Source organism: Salvelinus sp. IW2-2015, linkage group LG27 (assembly GCF_002910315.2).
Source record: "Salvelinus sp. IW2-2015 linkage group LG27, ASM291031v2, whole genome shotgun sequence".
NCBI classification, from domain to species: domain Eukaryota; kingdom Metazoa; phylum Chordata; class Actinopteri; order Salmoniformes; family Salmonidae; genus Salvelinus; species Salvelinus sp. IW2-2015.
In genome coordinates this window covers 23,771,421-23,795,466 of record NC_036867.1, presented here as the reverse complement: position 1 = coordinate 23,795,466, position 24,046 = coordinate 23,771,421, and the positions used below count along the sequence as shown (strand labels likewise).

The 24,046-nt window shown below is 42.6% G+C and overlaps 1 protein-coding gene across 2 annotated transcripts in view; it reads left to right on the top strand.

Annotated features, from left to right (window-relative positions):
• The first annotated feature begins 300 nt into the window (after positions 1 to 300).
• Positions 301 to 24,046, top strand: part of LOC111953748 (zinc finger protein 438) — a 103,212-nt gene continuing 79,466 nt past the window's right edge. For both annotated transcript variants that reach the window (XM_023973215.2, XM_023973216.2), the window contains exon 1: positions 301 to 517. The gene's annotated coding sequence lies outside the window, so the exon portion shown is untranslated. The remainder of the gene's footprint in view (positions 518 to 24,046) is intronic.

Genomic DNA, 24,046 nt, shown 5'->3' with positions numbered 1-24,046 from the left:
GCTGTTATATTGTGTGTACAGATCTTGACAGGCAGCATAGAACATTGCAGAGCTGTCCTCTCAAACATGTACTCATGTTCTCATCATTCCCTCCACTGTATGTGCAAGCGTCAGGCAAAGGACAACCCCTTTCCTCTTGACAACATTGGAGGTTTACATTTCAACGCCGCTTATTGGCTACATTCTACGAGCCATACCATTCCACTCGAAAAGAGGGTTTCGGGAAACTATGCGATTGCGACACATTCCATTCTTTACAATATGCGTGAAAAATATTGTAATCAAAGCATACTATATTTACAGTATCACATTTTCTCACTATTAACAGCGGACATTTGACTACAATTTGAATTGAAACACGGTCTACTTACTACTCTCTCACCTGCCGTCCCTGGCTCGAGGTACTGCTCAAAATGTCTGTCGAGAAACAGTTAGGAAGATCCGCCGTTCTGCAAGAATTGAATATGTCGCAATTTACAAATTAACGAAGAAGCCTCCAAAACAACTGGGGATACAGGTGAGATGTCTTAAAATACCTCGACAATTTCGTCAAAGCCTAACCCAATGGGCTTGCTGTATTGTATTACGGAGGTCATTTCAGCCAATAGGAATGTAACGATAGAGAGCGATAGCAGGCTTAGGCCTTTCCATAACATTGTAAATCAGGAAATCATAAATAACCAGTGTACTATCCGTTTATTTAGGTGTGCGAAATATCTGCGAATGTGTGCTTTCCACTCCTTTGCAAACACGACAGCCGTGTATTTACAGTCATATCAGCACACGTCATATAGGTCAGTCGTCCATGGCACTTTCAGGATCAGACAAGATCAGAAAACAGATTAGCTTTATGCCTTTCGTAGTTGCAATTGGAAAATCTATATGATACCAATCATGTATCTGGGTAGTTTTATGCACTGTATACTGATACTACATTTACCTGTGCAGGTGCCATAGCCCTATAAATGACGCCGCGCGTCATTTATAGGGCTACAGGTGCCATAAATATCAAATTGTATTGGTCGCATACATATGGTTAGCAGATGTTATTGCGAGTGTAGCGAAATGCTTATTTGCACTGATGGTTGCCTGGCCTATATAGACAAATCCCCCATGCAATAGTTTCATTGGGCCGATTGAATTATTTCTAGTAAAAGAAAACAGTAGAAACGTTCACTAAGTTGTTTTGTAAAAGAGAATTGGAAGTCCACCTGTAGCAAGGCTTTTCTCACGGGATGATTTCACTTCCACTCATGTGCAATTAGCTTGGGGAAGAGGTTACTTCTCGGAAGTAGTTACTTCTTGGAAGTACTTTGAAGGTACTGCCATTTGTTAGCGCAATGTTAACTTATTATGATGCATGTTATTGTTAAACATGCCCCCCTTAACATTGCATGTCCTGTTTCTTGATGACAGAGGAAAAGAACAGCATGCAGTCAGATGAATGGCAGTAAGGCCTAAATGTCTGGAGCAACACTGAATATGCACTGTCAGTGTTTCTGAGGACACACCAAGGGAGGGCTATGGTGTGATTCACTGAAGTGGCTTTCTGATGGCAGGGGGGAACTTTCCACTAATGGGAAAGACATCTCAAATCTTAGCCCTGGACAGAGTGATGAAAATGTCTCCTTACATGTTTGTGTTGTGTTCCAGGGTGATTTCCTTACCAAATCTATGGTGTTTGTTTTGCTTTCCCTCAAGCAGCATGTGGACAAATATACCTACTTCTACCTCTATCAAATGGACCACAGTCCTATGAATAGCTTGCCTGACAACTCAAACTGAATTATTCTGCTGCTCTATCATTCACTAGCTAGCATACTTCAGTCTGAGACTGCCATAATTTAAGTCGTTTGTGGTCACATCAAAACGAGGGGTGTTGTACAAAACAAAGCGGTTGGATAATCTAACCAATCAGAATATCAAAGCCAATGACACATTTTTAAACGCCGCTTTACCCACGTGTGTTCTGGCTCTGGCCCAACCCATCGGTTTCTGCGACTAATCAGACAGTCTACAATGGGAGGTCGTCGGGGTTGTAATCAGATCCAGACTACGGAGAAGAAACTAACATCCGTGGGTGTGGCATAGCGTTTGGGTAGCCAGGCAAACGAATAGCATGCAATGCTAATGATAAAGTATTCTTAATTATGCCTAATGCATTTCTTTCCTGTAACACTGAAAATATATTCCCTCAGTTTTTAGTAATAAGGTCAGATACAGTACAGTGTTATCCAGTGGAAATGTGGGACTCTGATCTAGTGTAAACACACTGTTTGAAAGATGTGGGACGTTTACTTTGGCATGTTAGGCACTACAGTGTGGTTTCACATGTGGTGAGGGGGAGAGAGGGGAAATGGGAAGAGAGAGGTGAGGGAGGGGAGAGAGAGTTAAGGAGGAATGGCTGTTTATTTAACATTTCCGGTCAATCATAACCAAGTCAATATCGCTCGTATGATGTAAGAGAGAATGGAGAGAAATTGCTTTACTGAAATTGAACTAGTGCTCAACTCTACTGTTTGACTCCCAACTATATCACATCCCGAATCTCAAGAAAGAAAGGAGAGGTGTATTCATTCCACCGATTCTGTTGCAAAATGTTTCTTAAACGGAACGAATTTGGATTTGTCTAATAGAAACCCTCATTTTAGTAACAAAACAAAACATTTTGCAAGTGTTTGGACTAATGAGTACAACCCTGAACTAGAGCTAAACTCTACTCATCTTAAATGCAGTCAGTACATTTTAAATGAAAGAACAAGAAAGTATGTTAGACGTGTGCCAAGTCTGGAGAATAGTTAGTTCTAGAGTTAGTTCTGGAGAATAGTTAGGTTGTACAGGAAGAGTATCATTTCATGGTATGAACTGAGAGATGCTATGCACGGTGAGACTACATGCCAAAATATACACAGTACATTCTGTATTTTGTGTGTAATGCATTCTCAATGATATGGTCATTGATGGTGTAATCTTGCTGTCAAAATGGTTATGCCCCAGTATGATTCTTAGCTAAATTTACACAATGAAAAATATTAGTATTACCATTTTGCTAAATTTTGATAGCCTATGTAATGAATCACTAGGTGTGGCTGGTTGGATGGCAATGATGAGGAACAGTGAGAGATTCAATACACAGAGGCACGTCTTAAACCAGGCAAGGCTGGCATATTTATTCAAATAAAAGGGTTCACAAAAAGGGCGATAAATACAGAGGCTGCATTTAATTTAGTCTGGAACTTAATTTAGAAGGGGATGGCTGCCGTTTTACGGGCTCCTAATCAACTGTGTTATTTTGTTCGTTTTTTTCTCACATTTTTTGTAACTCTTTTTACATAATATTGCTCCTACTGTCTCTTATGACCAAAAATAGCTTCTGGACATCAGAACAACTCAAACTGGACAAATATTTTTTCTTTAATGAGTCCGACGCGAAGGATATACTGCTTTGTCGAGACAAGGCCCAAATCCCCATCATCCGCGTGAAGAAAATAAAAAGTGGGAGGAGGGCGGGATGCCTTGTAAGATTTTGCCGACGACTAGGTAAACCACCACTACCCTCCGTATTATTGGCCAATGTGTAATCATTGGAAAACAAACTGGACGATCTACGATTAAGACTAAGGTCAACCGATTAATCGGTTGACCTCTAATCCACACGGCAGACATTGCAGACATTGTGGGCTAGGTTAGGAATGCTGTGTTGCACGTGTAGTGCAAAATTTTACGTGGCGTCATTATGTCATGTACCTACGTTATATTAGTATGCACGTCAGCTTTGACCTCGATTTTGCACATCTGCGTTAAACTAGACATCGGGTCGATGTCTGTTGGCATTTGAAGAGGGCCACTGTCCAGTGTTTGTGTTATTTTGCCCGGCTTAATCTTTTCTTTTTATTGGCCAGTCTGAGAGAGAACTCTGCCTAGAAGGCCATCATCCCGGAGTCGCCTCGTCACTGTTGACGTTGAGACTGGTGTTTTGCGGGTACTATTTAATGAAGCTGCCAGATGAGGACTTGTGAAGCGTCGGTTTCTCAAACTAGACACTAATGTACTTGTCCTCTTCCTTAGTTGTGCACCGGGGCCTCCCACTCCTCTCTCTATTCTGGTTAGAGCCAGTTTGCGCTGTTCTGTGAAGGGAATAGTGCACAGCGTTCTCACATGGAATAGCCTTTATTTCTCAGAACAAGAATAGACTGTCAAATTGTTTTGTTTCTAGCCATTTTGAGCCTGTAATCGAACCCACAAATGTTGATGCTCCAGATACTCAATTAGTCTAAAGAAGTTTGTAAGTAAGCATTTCACAGTAAGGTCTACACCTGTTTTTATTCTGCGCATGACAAATAAAATTTGACTTGATTTAAATAGCTGGCCTGCTATCCAGTTTACCAGCCGATTGTCCTTTCCTGCAGCCTAGCTCGCTGCAGCCTAATCTGCTGGTTATGGGGTGTGGATGTAGCTCCAAACAGTGGCATTCCCTCGCCAAACCTACTTCTGAATTTTTCTGCACAATGAGTTATTGAATGTAAAAGCTTTATTTCTCTCACTTTTTATCAGCTTGAATGGTGAAAACATCTGTAAAAGAAGTTTACCAACCTGTCCTCAATTTAGCCTATAGATTATCCTGAAAGGTATTTCATGAAATATCAAGCGATTCTACCTTACACGGAACCCAAACCGGCTGCGCGTGTGAACCATCGTGCATACATTTATTTTGTCCCCCCACACCAAACGCGATCACGACACGCAAGTTAAAATATCACAACAAACTCTGAACCAATTACATGAATTTTGGGACAGGTCGAAAAGCATTAAACATTTATAGCAATTTAGCAAGCTAGCTTGCACTTGCTAGCTAATTTGTCCTATTTAGCTAGCTTGCTGTTGCTAGCTAATATGTCCTGGGATATAAACATTGAGTTGTTATTTTACCCGAAATGCACAAGGTCCTCTACTCCGACAATTAATCCACACATAAAACGGTCAACCGAATCGTTTCTTGTCATCTCTCTTCCTTCCTATTGGGCAATGAATGGAGGAATGTATAATGCCTCACACAGCTGACTCTAGACCAATCGCGTTCACGTTGTCATGGTGTGTCACGCGGTTGCTAAGCTAATTGTCACGCAATCTCTTCTCCAAAGTAAGGGTATTAGTCGAGAAATTTGCCTATTTTCCTCAAGTACATGTCACGATTACAAAGCTATATGATATTACAGTAAACAAGTTAACTATTTCTACTGTAGTTCTTGTAAACTAAATTCATGCTAATGTTGGGTTTTTGAGCTAGCGCTCAATTGACTCCCAAATCAAATTTTATTGGTCACATACACGTGTTTAGCAGATGTTATTGCGCTACAGTCAATTATGATTGCGTGTCTACTTATCTTAATAATGATATAGTTAATATACGCCTACTGTATGATAGCTAGCAAATTAATTAGCTAACTAATGTTAGCCTGCCTAGCTGGAACTTCTGAAGAAGGAAAATGTTCTACAATTTCCAAAAGCTAACCAAACAAAAACATAATTACTTCTACGAGACGTGTTTGTGCCGTCATGTGCATTAGTATCAACATTTTTTACCTTTTTACATTAGTTTTTACTTACTTACTATGCTGACTTATCCATATTGACATTGAGGTTTTAAGTTTCAGCAGACTTTTCTTAGCGGATGTACAATCATTGCGAATTGAATTATGGGGCGTTTCAGTCCCCGAAGTGAACATAATTGTACACTCGCAAACTCGATCAAAAACGTGGGTTTATGTTGCGAACTTCCCTTGTTTGGCTAATCGTTTGGACCGACATCCAAGATGGTGACGGGGATTCCCCCAAGGGCACAAGGTGAGGGTAAGTGGACAAAGGTGTGTCTTTTTTAAGTGTTTGAAACAGCCTATGTATATAGGGCAGCAGCCTCTAATGTGCTAGTGATGGTTATTTAACACTCCTGGAGGGCGGGTAGTTTGCCCCCGGTGATGCATTGGGGAGACCGCACCACCCTCTGGAGAGTCTTGCGGTTGCGGGCGGTGCAGTTGCCGTACCAGGCGGTGATACAGCCCGACAGGATGCTCTCAATTGTGCATCTGTAAAAGTTAGGTGCCAAGCCAAATTTTCTGCCTCCTGAGGTTGAAAAGAGCTGTCTCGTCATTGTTGGTAATCAAGCCTTCTACTGCTGTGTTGTCTGCAAACTTGATGATTCAGTTGGAGGCGTGCGTGGCCAAGCAGTCATGGGTGAACAGGGAGTACAGAAGGGGGTTGAGCACACACCCTTGTGGGGTCCCAGTGTTGAGGATCAGCGAAGTGGAGGTGTTGTTTCCTACCTTCATCACCTGGGGGCGGCCCGTCAGGAAGGCCAGGACTCAGTTGCACAGGGCGGGATTTAGACCCAGGGCCTCGAGCTTATTGATGAGATTGGAGGGTACTATGGTGTTGAATGCTGAGCTATAGTCAATGAACAGCATTCTTAAATGGGTATTCTTCTTGACCAAATGGGATAGGGCAGTGTGATGGCAATTGCATCGTCTGTGGATCTATTGGTGCGGTTTGCAAATTGAAGTGGGTCTAGGGTGACAGGTAAGATGGAGGTGACATAATCCTTGACTAGTCTCTCAAAGCACTTCATGATGACAGAAGTGAGTGCAACGGTGCAATAGTCATTTCGTTCAGTTACCTTTGCTTTCTTTGATACAGGAACAATGGTGGCCATCTTGAAGCATGTGGGGACAGCAGACTGGGATAGGGAGAGATTGAATATGTCCGTAAACACACCAGCCAGCTGGTCTGCGCATGCTCTGAATACGCAGCTAGGGATGCCGCCTGGGCCAGCAGCCTTGCGAAGGATTACACGCTTAAATGTCTTGGTCACGGAGAAGGAGAGCCCACAATACTTGGTAGGGGGCCGTGTTGGTGGCGCTGTGTTATCCTCAAAGCGGTGAAGAAGGTGTTTAGCTTGTCCGGAAGCAAGACGTCGGTGTCCACGACGTGGCTGGTTTTCCTTTTGAAGTCTGTGATTGTCTGTAGACCCTGCCACATAAGTCTCGTGTCTGAGCCGTTGAATTCCGACTCCACTTTGTCTCTATACTGACATTTTGCCTGTTTGATTGCCTCGCGGAGGGAATAACTACACTGTTTGTATTCTGCCATATTCCCAGTCACCTTGCCGTGGTTAAATGCGGTGGTTCGCGCTTTCAGTTATGCGCACATGCTGCCATCTATCCACGGCTTCTGGTTATGGTAGGTTTTAATAGTCACAGTGGTTACAACATCTCCTATACACTTCCTGATAACCTCAGTCACTGTATCAATATATTTGTCAATGTTATTATCGGAGGCTAACCAGAACATATTCCAGTCTGCGTGATCAAAACAATCTTGAAGCGTGGATTCCGATTGGTCAGACCAGCGTTGAATAGTCCTTAGCACGGGTACTTCCTGTTTTTGAGTTTCTGCCTATAGGAAGGGGGAGCACAATGGAGTCATGGTCAAATTTGCCGAAAGAAGGGCGGGGGAGCGTCTTGTAGGCATCCTGGAAGTTGGAGTTTCAGTGGTTGAGTGTTTTAGCAGTGTGAGTACTACAGTCAATGTGTTAGTTCTTTGGCAGCCTTTTTCTCAAATTTGCTTTGTTTAAATCCCCAACTACAATAAATGCGGCCTCAGGATATGTGGTTTCCAGTTTGCATAAAGTCCAGTGGAGTACTTTAAGGGCCGCCGTGATATCGGCTTGAGGGGGGATATACACGGCCGTGACTATAACCGAAGATACTTCTCTTGGGAGACGATATGGTCGGCATTTGATTTTGAGGTATTCTAGTTCGGGTGAACAAAGTGACTTGAGTTCCTGTATGTTATCACAATCACACCATGAGTCGTTAATCATGAAACATACACCCCTGTCCTTCTTCCCGGAGAGATATTTATTCCTGTCTGCGCGATGTACTGAGAATCCTGCTGGCTTTACTGACTCCGACAGAGTACCCCGAGAGAGCCATGTTTCCGATAAACAGAGTATGTTACAATCTCTGATGTCTCTCTGGAAAGAAATCCTCACCCTGAGCTCATCAACTATTATCCAGAGACTGAACATTAGCGAGTAATATACTCGGAAGCGGTGGGTAGTGTGCGTGCCTCCTAAGTCGGACTAGAAGACCACTCTGAGTACCTCCCCTTCGCCGGCGGTGTTTTGGGTCAGCCTCTGGAATCAGTTTAATTACCCTGGGGGGGTGCGAACAAAAGATCAGATTTGGGAAAGTTGTATTCCTGGTTGTAATGCTGGTAGTGCTGGTGAGTTACGGCCGATCTGATATCCAATAGTTCTTTCTGGCTGTATGTAATAACACATTTCCTATGCTAATAATGTAAGAAATAATACATTAAAGAAATGAAATACGGCAAAATTTCCTAGAAGCACGGCAGCCCTTTCTGTCGGTGCCATCTTCTCAATCGCACGGAATGTACCGCACGGTCCATTGACGACGCATGGGAAACTAACAATTCCAATGGAGTTTCCCAGCCCTCCTCAAAAGTTCTCTGAACAAACTCTCATTGCATGATTGCCATAAAGTATTTATATGACCTTTTAACTGTTGTAAAGCACTGTAGTGAATCTACTCAATACAAAGTGATGACATTATGAACTGCATGTCACAGGATTTCACTGTGTTGTTTTATCTTGTGACAAGTGCAGTTTCAGATTCACTTGAGACTAAATGTAATACTTTCTTGTTTATCAGTGTGCTTGTGGTGCACAAACACTTCTGCATTCTTATACACTGCCATCGATACAACATAAAAATGTGTCTATCTAAGAAGGTAAACTGAAGTGTTTATTTACTTTTGTATTTATAGAGGATTGGTTTTTGGTGGTTATCATGTAAAGCTGATTAAATCCCATATCGGTCGGGCTAGTAGAGAGACACCCATTACTAGCCTACACGTGCCGGGCTTTCCCCCTCTAAATCCTCTAAGTTGTATTTATTCATATTTTTCAAATCTATGCCTGTTAAGTCACTCAATTGCGCAAGCATTGGAGAAAATGTAGACCTAGCTCGTTTCATGTGGGCTTTTTGGATTGAAATATGTCTGTGCCATGGCATGTGGTGAGGTTGAAATCCAAGCCCACTCCCTGTCATCTTTCTGAGTAACTCCCCAGCCCAGCAGTGGGTGTGGCATGTGCGTGTGCTCAGAGGCGGAGGGGGAAGTTTAGTTTACTTTTATCCTCTTGTCTCCAGGCCTCCTCCCAAACCTCTCTCGGTCTCTCTCTCCCTCTCTCTCCCTCCATCTTCCTGCTATGATTTAGGCATCAGCATGGCTCACTCTCTCCCTCCCTTCCTCCCTCCGGCTGGATCAGGTTACCCTGCCATTACTCAGACGTTCCCCAGCGCGGGTGCTCTGTGTCAGGGGCGGGCAGCCTACCCTGCCGCAGTGCCTCACCGGCCCAGTCCCAGACCAGGCCAACTGCCTGGCGCTCAGAGCAGACCACAGACGCCCCTGGTCAGTGGATCTGCTCCAGCTATGGCACTGGCTCAGAGGAAAATGACACAATCGGGTGAATGGCAGCTCAGCTGGCTCTTTTTAAACCCTACAGCAGCATTTCATGCTCTATTACAGAATGGGATGTGGACCTAGGAGCTAGCTAGGCTCTTTCTTATTTTAAATATACTTTTTGTGCTTGAATAGAATTTTAGGTACTTTGTTAAAACTCTTGAAAATGTATTTTCTTATTTTGCAAGATGTTTTGCTGCTCAAGTAGGCAAGGCAACCCAAAATCTTTGCCTCGCTATTCTATTTGAAGGAAATGCTGTACATTGAGGACCGCACAATGAGCCCTGCTTGCAATGCATCACCAGTCAGACAGAGATTTGTGGGCCTCATCGTTTTATGGTTGTATAATGTCGTGTCCCTTGATGAGTAAAATGTCTTGTTAAACCCTACACCACCTTACTTCCATAAAAGTGAGTGATGTAGGCCATAGATATGGGCCTTCTTGCCACTCTGTTAAGGATGGCCCTGCTGTAGTACTGTAGTGCTGCTTCTAAGGGGATGTGGGATGGGATGTGAGTGGCCAGTCGGTCCGGATACAGGCTACTTGGTCAAGGATGACGCTGCAGTATTTTCACTGTCTGATCTTTATCGACTGATAAAAGGAAGCTGAGTGAAACTCTAAATCTCAGAGGAGCTGGTTGTGAGATACTGTGTGTGTGTGTATATGTGTGTGTTAGGCTTAGGCTGTATACTGGGGTATTTTGAAATACCCACAGTATGATTTTCGAGCTAAATATCTTAACTTAGCTGGCAAACTTAAAGTTAACTATATACACTGAACAAAAATATAAACGCAACATCCAACAATTTCAAAGATTTTACTGAGTTACAGTTCATAAAAGGAAATCAGTCAATTGAAATAAATAAATAAATTAGCCCTAATCCAGTGTTTCCCAACTGGTGGTGGCTTTATTTGGCCCCCCAAGATTTCTTATATCTATTTTTATTGTTGAGCATAAGACTGTAAAAACACCGGGAAATCAGCTCCAAGTGATTTTTAATTTAAGAAATCTGTTCCCAACTATTCCCACGCCAATAGAGACGTGATCATATACAAATGTAAGAAATCTTTGAAATGATTGTTTTAGGCAAACATTCTTGTGGTAAATTTGCAGTCTACAAATTATTTGTGAAAATGTTCCGGCCCCTCGACCATCAGCTCCACCAAAAATCGTCCAGCCGCTAAATCTATTTGATGATCCCTGCCTAGTCTATTGATTTCACATGATGGGAATACAGATGTGCATCTGTTGGTCACAAATACCGTTAAAAAAAGGTAGGGGCATGGATCAGAAAACCGGTCAGTATCTGGTGTGACCACCGTTTGCCTCTTGCAGCGCGACACATCTCCTTCGCATAACGTGGATCTGGCTGTTGACTGTGGCCTGTGGAATGTTGTCCCACTCCTCTTCAATGGCTGTGCGAAGTTGCTGGATATTGGCAGGAACTCGAACATACTGTCATACTCGTCGATACAGAACATCTCAAACATGCTCAATGTGTGACATGTCTGAGTGTATATAGGCCATGGAAGAACTGGGACATTTTCAGCTTCCAGGAATTCTGTACAGATCCTTGCGACATGGGGCTGTGCATTATCATGCTGTAACAGGATATGATGGTGGGAGATGAATGGCACGACAATGGTCCTCAGGATCTCGTCACGGTGTATCTGTGCATTCAAATTGCCGTCGATAAGATGTAATTATGTTCATTGTCCGTAGCTTATGCCTGCCCATTCCATCACTCCACCTCCACATCGGTTCACAACATTGACATCAGCAAACCGCTCACCCCGGATTCATTAGTGAAGACTTCAGCACACTTCTCCAGCTTGCCAGTGGCCATCGAAGGTGAGCATTTGCCCACTGAAGTCGGTTACGATGCCAAATTGCAGTCAGGTCAAGACCCTGGTGAGGACGACGAGTGTGCAGATGAGCTTCCCTGATACTGTTTCTGACAGTTTGCAGAAAATCAGCTGTCCGGGTTGGCTGGTCTCTGGCGACAGCTCTGATGAACATTCCTGCAGTCAGCATGCCAATTGCACGCTTCCTCAACTTGAGACATCTGTGGCATTGTGCTGTGTGACAAAACTGCACATTTTAGTGGCCTTTTATTGTCCCCAGCACAAGGTGATCATGCTGTGTAATCAGCTTCTTGATATGCCACATCTGTCAGGTCAATGGATTATCTTGGCGAAATGGAGAAATGCTCACTAACAAGGATGTAAACACATTTTTGCGCAAAATAAGCTTTTTGTGCATATGTAACATTTCTGGGATTTTTTTATTTCAGCTCATGGGACCAACACTTTACATGTTTATATTTTTGTTCAGTGTAAGATGTACCAAATTTAAATTTGCTCCAGCTATGTATTTGGTTTTCTAACTTTCTAGCTAAGTGTCTAGCTTGCAAGTTCAAGCTTCTTGCTTACAACAGAGACAATCAATCCCTTCCTGGATCTGGATCAAGATCCCTGCTGTATAATATTTGTTTTATGCAGCAACCTGTGAGTAGCCTTTTGAGATAGTTGTATAACTTTTAACTGGGTTGTCTGTCCTTGCAATTCGTTTATGTTCGCTTGCACTTGTTAGCATTTAGCTAGCATCCACTATGGGAATTTGCTTATACTTTGTTAGCAATCTTTATTTATGTTTGAGAAAAAATAGCACCAGCTTGTGTGCATGCACTGCTGGTAATACCGTATACCCGGTATGGTACAGGAATGTATGAATATCTAGATACCACTCAACCCTAGTGTGTGTGTTACTAAGAACAAGCCTCAGTCTGAGAGATTGAGGTCACTTCCAGGTCAGCCTAGAACTAGGCCATCCGTCCTGTGATGCTGGAGGAGCTTCTTCTTTTATTGGCGAAAGGTTCTTTCAGTTCCTCTGCAATAAAAGGCTCTTATCCACCATGCGGGCTCTCCCTTTGAACAACCCAGGCCATCATCTAGGCTACTATGAAAACCTATAAGACCCCTGTTCTCTCTTCTCAGCTGAGCTCCATTCTCTTCTTGGCTTTAGTCCATCATTGACAAATGTCTATGCGTGATGTCAATAGCCATGTCGAGTTAACATCATCACAAGGTACAGTAGCTGTAGCAGCAGCATAATAATAATAATAATAATCACTTTCTATAGCACTTTTCAATTCAAGTAACAGTGCTTCACATCAATAATAACTAACAAATAAAGACGGGAGGAAGGAGAATAAAAAAGATAGCTAATTAAAAGCAGCTGTATAAAAGTGTGTCTTCCACATGATAAAAAAAGAAAGAAAAAAAGGCACTGAATCAGCAAGCCTGATAGCCTCTGGCAAACCATTCCAAAGTCTAGGGGCCCTAATGGCAAATGCCCAGTCTACTTTTATTTTCAACCTAGACTGGTCCGCAGTGCCCTCCCTGCTAGAGGATCTCTGGCTGCGTCCTGGCTCGTGGGGAGATATATAATGATGGGGCCTAGCCTTAAACGTGATACATACAATTTTAGAATCTATTCACTGAAGTGACTGGTAGTCAGTGTAGAGAAGCTAAAATAGTTGTGATTTTCTGGTGCCTGTCTAAATGCAGTTTAAAATGCTGCAGCTTTAACTATAGACAATAGAGAGATTTCTGACTGACATGCATACAAAGAGTTACATTCATTTAGGCATGAGGAAATAAAAGCCTGTATAACTTTCTCCAGATCAGTGACTGAAATAAGAGGCTTGAATTTAGCTATATATTTTTTAGATGATAAAAGCAGGACTGGACAACCTTCTTTACATGCAGCTGGAGGTTTAGGTCAGAGTCAAAGAAGACACCAAGTTTTCAGGTTATTTTGGTGGACAAATTACCAATATTATTTACAATCTGGATTCTAGCAGGGTGGGGGCCAAATAAAACCACCTCAGATTTCTTATCATTGAGCTGGAGAAAATTGTCAGACATCCAACATTTTGATGTCAGCAAGACACTTGTGAAGGGTAGCTAAGCTAGCTTGGTCACGTGGTCTGATTGGTAAATAAAGCTGCGTGTCATCCTCATAGCAGTGAAACTGAATGTTATGATTGTGGATGATGTCACCAAGGGGAAGCATGTACAGCGAAAAAAGGATGGGGCCCAGAATTGACCCCTGAGCGACACCATAGTGATGGGGACAATACTGAACCACCAATGCTCACTGAGAAATGTCTGCCACAAAGATATGACCTGGATCATGACTATAGGAGAATAGCCTTACAGGGGTAATTCAGTATAATTAAGAAGGGAATTCACGTCGTCGGAGGTGAAGGGAGGGCTCAGGGCAGTGATATGTTCATTCCTCATCTCTCTAGATGTTTTATAGTAATTAGACATCTGTGCTTGGGAATAATTGTCTAGTAGCAGCAAGAGACTGTTCCTGTGCCTGAGGGGTTGTTGTTCTGTCACAGACTAAACAATAGGGCAGCAGACAGGCTGACTGCTTGTTTATTACAGCCTGTTTCATTGCCTTCGACTGACTCTGTCCTCCTTCCCTGTGCAGGCTTTGGTGTGTATGTATGTGTGTGCGTGCGTGTGTGCAGTAGGCTTGGGCAGTATACTGTATACCAGGGCATTTGGAAATAGCCACGGGAAGGTTTTTCAATACCGTTGAAACTATTTCTTTGAAGTTTATCAATACATTTGAATATTTGTAGCAATTTTAAGTAAATACCTTCAGTCAACTTTTGCAATGCATTAGGCGATGAAACCGATCGCGTTCTTATTTCACCTGTCATATTATTTTATATTATGAAGCTTACTTAGTACCCCAGCACAGTTGAAGCCAGTCACGTGTTTGTTTGTAAATGGCACAACAAGAGAAAGCGGGAGCAGGTGTATTGACAGGGGTCCTGTTTTATATTGAAAGTCAAGTGTTTTTTTTTTTGCCTCAACAGAGTGATTAGGGACATGCAACTATCGTTTTCCCTTGCAGAAAATACATTAGTGCAACACATTTGACATAAAATAGCTTCATTATCAGATGAAAACAGAAGTGCAACGCTATTTGGCTGGCAGCCACACAAGTAAATGAGCTTATAATGAAAAAGCAAGATCTTTTTTGCAAAAACGATGCATGGCCATCATTTCTAATGTTTAGGCCTATCATAGAAGGACTATAGCCAGCTACATTTAGTTTTTAGGTGCCTTTTGGCAAACTCCAAGCGGGCTGTCATGTTCTTTTTACTGAGGAGTGGCTTCCGTCTGGCTACTCTACCATAAAAGCCTGATTTTGGTGGGGTGCTGCAGAGCTGTTTGTCCTTCTGGAAGGTTCTCCCATCTCCACAGAGGATCTCTGTCAGTGACCATCGGGTTCTTGGTCACCTGCCTGACCAAGGCCCTTCTCCCCCGATTGCTCAGTTTGGCCGTGCGGCCAGCTTTAGGAAGAGTCTTGGTGGTTCCAAACTTCTTCCATTTAAGAATGATGGAGGCCACTGTGGTCTTGTGGACCTAAAATGCTGCAGAAATGTTTTGTTCCCTTCCCCAGATCTGTGCCTCTACGGACAATTCCTTCGACCTCATGGCTTGGTTTTTGCTCTGACATGCACTGTCAACTGTGGGACCTTCTATAGACAGGTGTGTGCATTTCCAACTTGTGTCCAATCAATAGAATTTACCACAGGTTGAATCAAGTTGTAGAAACATCTCAAGGATGATCAATGGAAACAGGATGCACCTGAGCTCAATTTAGAGTCTCATAGCAAAGTGTCTGAATACTTATGTAAATAAGGTGTTAATGAATTTATTTTTAATAAATTATCAAACATTTCTAAAAACCTTTTTTCGCTTTGTCATTATGGGGTATTGTGTGTAGATTGCAGAGTTTTTATTTATAAAAAAAAAATCAATTTAGGATAAGGCTGTCACAAAATTTGGAAAAGTCAATGGGTCTGAATACTTTCTGAAGGCACTGTATGTATAATTTTATGAGCTGGATTGCCTGTCTTTGCAATTCATTTATTTTTGTTTGCGCTCGTTCGCATGTTTAGCTAGCAGCAAATTCGCTATTACTTGCGCTAATTTTGTTAGCCCATTGGGTGTCTATTACCAGAATGCTATTTTGAATTTTTAGCGCCCACTTGTGTAGTAAACTGGTAATACCGTAAATCCTGGGGTGAAAGAAAGAAAGGTATGAAAATCTTGATTACCGCCCAACCCTAGTGTGCAGCATTATTTGCACTGAGGGGATTTTTTATTGTCTCGTGGAATTGTATATAGGGTTTGGATTATTTAGAACGACCTAGATCCAGGGCTTATTTTTGCCCTGAAGAGGAACCATTAGACAGATCTTAGAATGTTATAGGCAGCAAGGAGATATTCTGTTTCTCTGATCTCAGCCCATGAAGTCTGATTACAGTGCATCTTTCTGCTGATGTTTTGAAATCAGACCTTTTAATGTCACTATGAATGAAGCAAATAGTTTAAGATGCCTAAACTGCTCCATCTGAACATCTTTTTGATGAATAGTCCCTCTCCTTGTTTGGTAGTAGAGGGAGATTCCACTCCTGGCCTCTTGTGATGTGATCACTCCCTGGTTGCTGGTTTTTATGGGTCAGTGGTCACTCTTTCTATGGCCTTTGGTTGCGGTTAGACTCATTCACCCAGCGCTGTGGAGAGAGTGACTGTATAGTCCCTCAGTTTAAGTTGGACATGCTAAGCCTTCTACAGCTCACAGGAGACCTCTAAATTACTGCTTTTCATGACCAAAAAAGTGCTTCGGATGTTTTAGGAGTTTTCGTCTGCTGTTATGTTTTTCCTGTCTCAGAGGCAACAGACCCTTGACATACAAACACTGTAAAGGTATGAGACTAACCTTGGCAGCAGAGAAAGGTGCAGCGAGCCGTAGGGTTAATGTTAAACTGCTGTAATACATTATTTGTTAGGTTTTAGAGCAGAGATGGCAAGGTTCAGCATGTACCTGTCAGTACTAAATGATTTCTCATTTCCTGCGGAGGGGGAATGGAGTAATAGCAGGCAGCTGTCTCAGCTGGACCTTACCTTTCCTTCTCCTGCTCTCTCTCTCCCTCTCCCTTTACCTTATTCTCTTGCTCTCATCCTGTCTTTCTCAGTCTTTCCAATATTTTCTAGCCATGACAGTGTTCTCAGACCTTACTGAGATAGGGTTCTATTAAAGACAACATACAGTGCATTCGGAAAGTTTTCCTTTACGTTAAAGCCTTATTCTAAAATGTATTTAATATTTTTTTCCCCTTATCAATCTGCACACAATACCCCATGATGACAAAGCAAAAACTATTTTTAGGGGAATAAACTGATATCACATTTTAGACCATTTACTCAGTGCTTTGTTGAAGCACCTTTTGGCAGCAGTTACAGCCTTGAGTCTTCTTGGGTATGATGCTACAAGCTTGGCACACCTGTATTTGGGGAGTTTCTCCCATTCTTCTCTGCAGATTTTCTCAAGCTCTGTCAGGTTGAATGGGGAGTGTCGCTGCACAGCTATTTTCAGGTCTCCAGAGATGTTTTATTGGGTTCAAGTCCGGGCTCTGGCTGGGCCACTCAAGGACATTCAGAGACTTGTCCCAAAGCCACTCCTGCGTTGTCTTGGATGTGTGCTTAGGGTCATTGTCCTGTTGGAAGGTGAACTTTATCCCCAGTCTGAGGTCCTGAGCGCTCTGGAGAAGGTTTTCATCAAGGATCTCTGTACTTTTCTCCGTTTATCTTTCCCTCGATCCTGACTAGTCTCCCTGTCCCTGCTGCTGAAAAACATCCCCCCAGCATGATGCTGCCACCACGATGCTTCACCGTAGGGTTGGTGCCAGGTTTCCTCCAGACGTGACGCTTGGCATTCAGGCCAAACAATTTATTCTCGGTTTCTTCAGACCAGAGAATCTTGTTTCTCATGGTCAGAGTTTTTAGGTGCCTTTTGGCAAACTCCAAGCGGGCTGTCATGTGCCTTTTACTGAGGAGTGGCTTCAGTCTGGCCACTCTACCATAAAGGCCTGATTTGGTGAAGTTCTGCAGAGATGGTTGTCCTTCTGGAAAGTTCCCTCATCTCCACAGAGGAACTCTCGAGCTCTGTCAGTGACCATCGGGTTCTTGATTACCTCCCTGACCATGGCCCGTCTCCCCCGATTGCTCAGTTTGGCCGGACGGACAGCTTTAGGAAGAGTCTTGGGGGTTCCAAACTTCTTCCATTTAAGAATGATGGAGGGCACTGTGTTCTTGGGGACCTTCATTGCTGCAGACATTTTTTTGGTACCCTTCCCCAGATCTGTGTCTCGCCACAATCCTGTCTCGGAGCTCTACCAACAATTGCTTCGACCTCATGGTTTGGTTTTTGCTCTGACATGACCTGTCAACTGTGGGATCTTATATAAACAAGTGTGTGCCTTACCAAATCATGTCCAATACATTTAATTTACCACAGGTGGACTCCAATCAAGTTGTAGAAACATCTCAAGGATGATAAATGGAAACAGGATGCACATGAGCTCAATTTTGAGTCTGAGCAAAGGTTCTGAACACAAAAAAAAGAAAGTATACATTTGCGAAAATGTCATTGTTTTCGCTTTGTTATTATGGGGTGTTGTGTGTAGATTGAGGACATTTTTTATTTGATCAGTTTTATAATAAGGCTGTAACGTAACAAATTTGAAAAATGGGGCTTTAAGTCTGGAGGCTTCTGCGGGGTTGGTGATGGCCTATCTAGGCTCAACCACGCTCCGGTCCCACCTGGGCTCTTACCATAGAAGGCCACGTGACCAAGTGTGGCAAACCTCTTGGTCAGATCATGTTTGTTCTAATGCTAATGGTGTTCAAGGCTGCTAGCTATTCAGTAACCAACAGACATGGTGACCTACAGTATATGAGACAGGTAGCCTAACCCAGTTCTAACCTGGGAAAGCTAACCCATACATCCGGTCCATTTGCCCAATGATTGATAAACCGATTGGATTTGCTCAAACGCATATTGCTGTTATGTCTATCCTTATTCTTCCTACGGACACTTTCCTTTTGATTAGCTAAATGCTTAATTGATCCACCAGGGGAAATGCCTTGTGGAGCAGTGTGTTATGTGAAGGTGAAACCATATTTATTGCAGGCTCTGCTCCAAGCATCCTACAGAAATGATGTTGGCAGCTTCCACAAGCCAGCCCTATTTCATTGGAAAACGATAAACGTAAATCTTGGGAATGTGACCGTCCTATAAGTCTGCAGAAGTGGACAAGGAAAGGCTGATCTGTTCACATTTCCAAGCCACTGGAATTAGATATAGGCTATTATTATAGAGCTTGTATGTGCTGAAGGTGGTCTTTTTCCTCCAAATGTCAGCAAAAAGACACTTGCGAATCAGTGTCACGTGTAATTATGAGAGTGAAGATGTCGGTCTACATTTTCCAAGGCCTGTGATTGTGTAAAAGTGACATGACTCACGGTTTTCCTGAGAATCACAGATAATTAAGAAAGTAATTAAGATTGTAATCTTTACAGAGACAGAGAGCAAAAGCCACAACTTGTCTGTATATTCAAATTGACCTTCAAAATGAAATCCCTCCTCCGTTCATGAAAGGGGTCCGAATTAAACTGTAAGAATCCCCTTTTTTCTCTTTTTCTACTCTGTCCTTTCCTGTGTCACCCAGGACATCTGTTGACGAGAGCAGGCCAATGTCACGCCGAGTAAAAATCCCCTCTATGTACTCTCTGAGCTACTGTTCATAATTCATTCGCTATACATCTAGTCAACTGAATGTATTTCAATAAATTGTTTCACTCCAAGGACACACTTCAATTTATCTCCCATTGTCCCATATGGTCCCTTAAAGCCAAACCATGTTGTTATCTCATCCATTCCTCATGTGGTGAATGGTAGATTAACAAACATATTAAAGGCTTTCCATAGAGCATGTCCACTCTTTGTTTATCACCGCTATGCTATGCCAAAAGAACCTCTCTCTCTTTTTACAAGGGATTCATGGATTTGGTTCCAGTTATTCTTAGAGTGATTTAGTGTAGAACTCAGGCTAGGGATGCAGCTCAAATGCCAGTCTATTCCCTTATATTAGGATGTCTGGGGACAAAATGAAACTTTGGTTCTAGTGTTATACTTTGTATCCCATGTTATATAGATAGATAGATTTTTATTTTCAAGTGATCGGAAAAGGTCAAAAAGGTTGCAGACAGGTTAATGTTAATCCCTAGTCAATAATGGCACAAAATCACATTGATTTTTAAATTCAACACGTTTTGTCCAATATCTCAAGATATGGTGGTCATATTGTTATGACATGTTCAGGGCTGATGTAGAACACAGAGATAATTCAAATAAAAATAAAATGCGATATTATGCAAATTAGGTACATAATATGCAAATGAGGCAGTATGGAATATATTATTACAGTAATTTAAAACCAATAATGGAAGGTAGCATCCCTGTGCCCGTGCCTTCTGCATACACACACACACACACCACATCACACACAGGCTGTGTGTGTCTGTGTTTGGCTAACACCGATACACACTTCTCACCAAGTCTGAACTGTAACTAAATGGCTGACCCCATTTAGTCGACTGGTCGGTTGTTTGATTGATAGGCTGGTGGTCGACTGAGATTTCTTTAGTCAAGCAGTAGCAAAAAATACAATAATAATCATGATGTACCAGAGACCTGTCCTGATTCTTGAGGCTGTGGGGATGGCGCAGTCCATCACTCTGACATGTGCTACTGAAATTGTATATGGTTATATTACGTAAGAACAATGGTGCAACACTAATAAAACAATTATTTTATAACAAACGCGCTTTCTCCAGCATTGGATAGCGGTCGCTGTCCACGGTTCTGAAACATCCGTACGCTGTTGAATTGGCGCCTTTTCCTAGACCATGTTGCTATGTGTGTAATAGCAAAGTTAACCAGCATATTGGTGTTGACATCAAGGTGGAGGTGGAAGCAGTGAAGTTAGGAGACGAGAATACAGCCCTTGCCTTAATTGTCTAAAAAAAGTGAGGAGAGTGGAAACGCCAACATAATTAGGTCTATAATCAATAGCCTAACTGTTAAATGTGCCTGGCTTTTTAAATCATCCATATATATCTACAGAAATAAGACAGATCCTGCTTCTGTTTGAGTGTTTGTTTAAAAGCCTACTGATTCCTTGAGCACCAAGCCTCACACAACCACATGTCGGATAAACTATTTCACAAATTCAATTTTTTTTTAACAATGCAGCAAGTCTGAGCACAATCAAATCAATTGCGGTCGGACTCCCTCTAGTCATGTGTGTGTCTTAATTATTTCATCATACAGTGCGCTTAAAGTGTCAGTGCATATAGTTGATTTGATTATAACACATAAGATGTGTCTATATATAGAAAATACACGTAAAAAAAAATTGGTCGGGTACAGCCCTACTAATAACATACGTGACCGACAAGCTCGATTCGGTCTTATATAGCAAAATTTGAAATGGTGTTTTTATACATTGGCTAAAAGTAGAGACTTCGAGCTAGAAAATTGTATATCATACACTGCAGTTGAGGAACAATGGGGAAGTAATTCTGCTTGAAATTTGATGAAAATGGCCCTTGAATGTTTGGTACCTACTGGAGAGTACTTCTTTGTCTATACCCATTCAGCACCGTTCACACCCTTTTAAGCTTTATTCCCAACTATCTCTTTAAGGATTCACATGAGGTTATATACTAAACAACCAAAAATGTTAAGACAAAATGCTGGTTTATACTAGGGGTGTGTTCGTAAAATGTTATTTTGAGTGCCAGAGTGTGCTCTGGGCGTTCGCAAACTCAGAGCGTTGTCAGATTGCCCGTTCATAAATTCAGAGCCTTTCGCTCCCGGAGTGCACACTGCACACTCTGGCCGAATTTGTTTTATTTTTACTACCCCTAGCAGAGCTGGTTAGGCTGTTTTTATGTTATGCAGAGCTTTAGTGACTGCAACCTTGCTGCTGGCAACAATTTAATTACACTTTTTTCCCAACGTTTACTGACACCGGCCATATTCAACGGGTGTTGAGCGTTCCTAAATTCGTCAGTTATTCTGCGCTCTGGCACACTCAGACGAGAGTGCTCTGAAGCCCAAGACAGTTGTGAAGAGGGCACGACAACACCTTTTCCCCCTCAGGAGACTGAAAAGATTTGTCATGGGTCCCCAGATCCTCAAAGTTCTACAGCTGCACCATCGAGAGCATCCTGACRGGTTGCGTCACCGCCTGATATGGCAACTGCTCGGCATCTGACCGTAAGGCACTATAGAGGGTAGTGAGTACGGCCCAGTGGGATTTGGAGGATGATGGAGGCAACAGGGGAAAGAGCCTCAGATCCATAAAGTCCTCTTCACCAGGTGGCTGATGAGATATGTTGGCACAACTGCCATATTTCATCTCCATCGCAAAGCTCTTGCTTGGAAGTGTACTTCGCCCGACTGCCAAGAACCTTGCCCTCATCCAGGCCAAGTTGGCGAGACACGGTAGTGATGACCCCATAGGCCTTGTTGATCTCTGCACCAGACAGGATGCTCTTGCCAGCATACTTGGCATCCAACATGTACGCTGCGGCGTGTATGGGCTTCAGGCAGAAGTCTTCACGCAGAGTTTTCTCTACTTGACTACTGCTATAGGTTTCAGGAGTTTTAGGATGCTTACCACTCTCTCCCAAAATACATCATCCAGGAGGATCCTCTTGATGGGGCTGTCCATATCGGCAGACTGTGATATAGCCATTTCTTAGAGAGACTGCCATATGACTCCTGCCCCTCCAGGAGACTGTCAAACATGATGACAACACCACCCCAACGGGTGTTGCTGGGCAGCTTCAATGTGGTGCTCTTATTCTTCTCACTTTGCTTGGTGAGGTAGATTGCTGCTTTTAACTTGATGACCCTTCACATACCTAACCATTTCCTTGGCTCTCTTGTAGAGTGTATCCATTGTTTTCAGTGCCATGATGTCTTTGAGGAGCAGATTCAATGCATGAGCAACATAGCCAATGGGTGTGATGTGAGGGTAGGACTCCTCAACTTCAGAACAAGCAGCATGTTCGCAGCATTGTCTGTCACCAGTGCAAATACCATCTGTGGTCCAAGGGCATGGACTGCCTTCAGCTTATCTGCAATGTAGAGACCGGTGTGTAGAATACTGGTTGAAGGGTGGAGATGATGTAATTTAATTATTCCTTGCCCGCAAACATTCGACTACCCATCAGAGATGATTGCAATACAGTCTGCTTTCTCTATGATTTGCTTGACATTCACTTGAACTCTGATGAACTCTGCATCCGTCAAATGAGTAGATAAAGCATGTCTGGTTGAAGAGGTGTATGCTGGACAAAGGACATTCAGATGTCTCTTCCAATACACATTGCCTGTGAGCATCAAAGTTTAACCCGCATACACAGCTCGAGCAAGACATTCCTCAGCATTTCTCTGACTCTGATTCCAGGAGGACCATGAGCTGTTGCTATTGATAAGGTGTCTGATTCATAATTTTCAGCTTGAATATAAGTAGAGGGACTTTTGTCAGAGGTTGCTTGTTGTGAGCGCTGAGCGCTGAGGGAACTTTATGCACTTGGCCAGATGTTTCTGCATCTTTGTTGCATTCTTCACATATGATTTGGCACAGTATTTGCAAATGTACACAGCTTTTCCTTCTACCTTAGCTGCAGTGAAATGTCTCCACACATCAGATAGTGCCCGTGGCATTTTCTTGTAAAGATTAGTAAAAAAATATATWTTTTTTTTAACTCCTACAATTCCATGTACATATAAATAGTTAAGCAGTTAGATTAAACAACTCGTTTGTAAGATAAATGTTTTAAAATGAAACATGTATGGAAACGGGTGAGTTAACACTCCTCAGTTCGCAGGCTCAAGCAAGCTAAAACCCACATGGTAGAAAAAAACTAACTAGCAGAAATTGTTTAAACACACTTTTGCTCTAGGCAACTATTTACTAGTTAACAAAAAATAATGTATGTCATATAAAATATATTCACCACACCCAGTATTGTATTTGAAACTTACCAGAAAGCATGTAGTCCTTGGCTCAGACAGTGTAGTAGTGTGGGCTCAATAGCATCTCATTAGTGTGCAATATCTTGAGAGTCAGCTGTACATGTGATGGAAGAATGCGCTGTGCATGCAGAGGGTTGCAATTCCATGGAATTGGGGATAGTTGAACCAAAATATGCCACAAGACCTAGAATTGCCTTGTGTATCCCACAAAAAAGGTTCACCGTTATAAGCTAGCTTTTGTGATGAATTTAAGAAAAATTCCCCAAATCCAGGGCTTAACTTCCCATCAAAAATGTTGGGAAAAATTCCGGAAATTTACCAGAAAGTTTCCAACCCTTTGCAACCCTACTGGCGTCTGACAATTTTTAGGGCCTTCCTCTGACACTGCCTGGTATAGAGGTCCTGGATGGCAGGGAGCTCGGCCCCAATGATGTACTAGGATGTACGCACTACACTCTGTAGCGCCTTGCCAAGCAGTTGCCATACCAATCGGTGATGAAGCCAGTCAAGATGCC